Source organism: Gavialis gangeticus, unplaced genomic scaffold (assembly GCF_001723915.1).
Source record: "Gavialis gangeticus isolate Ggan-Ray unplaced genomic scaffold, GavGan_comp1, whole genome shotgun sequence".
Taxonomy (NCBI): domain Eukaryota; kingdom Metazoa; phylum Chordata; order Crocodylia; family Gavialidae; genus Gavialis; species Gavialis gangeticus.
This window is the reverse complement of record NW_017729019.1, coordinates 235,839-236,499: the sequence shown is the minus strand read 5'-3', so window position 1 is coordinate 236,499 and position 661 is coordinate 235,839. Positions and strand designations below refer to the sequence as shown.

Genomic DNA, 661 nt, shown 5'->3' with positions numbered 1-661 from the left:
ATGGGGCGGTGGGTGTGGGGGGTTTGTGGGTGGTTGGGGTGGGGGGGGTAGTGAAGGGGTGTGAGTATGAAGGTTTGGCTGGTGGCTCAGCAGCAGTGGGACCTCAGGGTGTTCATGGCCATGGCAGGCAGAGCCCCAGGTGACATGCATCCCGGGCTGAGCCCCAGGGCCTGCACATGCTGGCACGGAGCTGGCCCGGCCTACTGGCACACGTCTTTGAAACAAAGCAAGCTGGCTCTGTGCCAGCACATGCGGATTGCAGCACTGCAAGTGGGAGCCACACGCTATTGTGCCAGGCGGGCTCTCTGTCTCCATAGGTGGCTTCCCACTGGAGTGCTAGAAGCCCAATGTGAAGTCTTGGAGCTGACTGGCCCAGCCTGATGGTGTGTTGACCAGGAGCCACATGCAATTGGGCCGGGCAGGCTCTGTGCCTCCGCATGGGGCTTCCAGCACTCCAGCAGGAAGCCACTCATGGAGGCACAGAGCCCGCCCGGCCTGATGGTGCATGCCTCCATGGGCAGCTTCCCACCCGGCCTGATGGTGCGTGGCTCCTGGTCCACACACCATTGGGTTGGGCTGGGCTGGGCTGGCCCTTCACATGGGGCTTCCTGAAAACACCTCCCCAATCCCTCAGCCCCCACCCATATAACCGCAACCCACT

General features: G+C 62.8%; 1 protein-coding gene across 1 annotated transcript in view; it reads left to right on the top strand.

Annotated features, from left to right (window-relative positions):
• Nucleotides 1-661, top strand: part of SRPK1 (SRSF protein kinase 1) — a 43,934-nt gene that overhangs the window by 15,394 nt on the left and 27,879 nt on the right. The gene's annotated exons all lie outside the window — the stretch shown is intronic.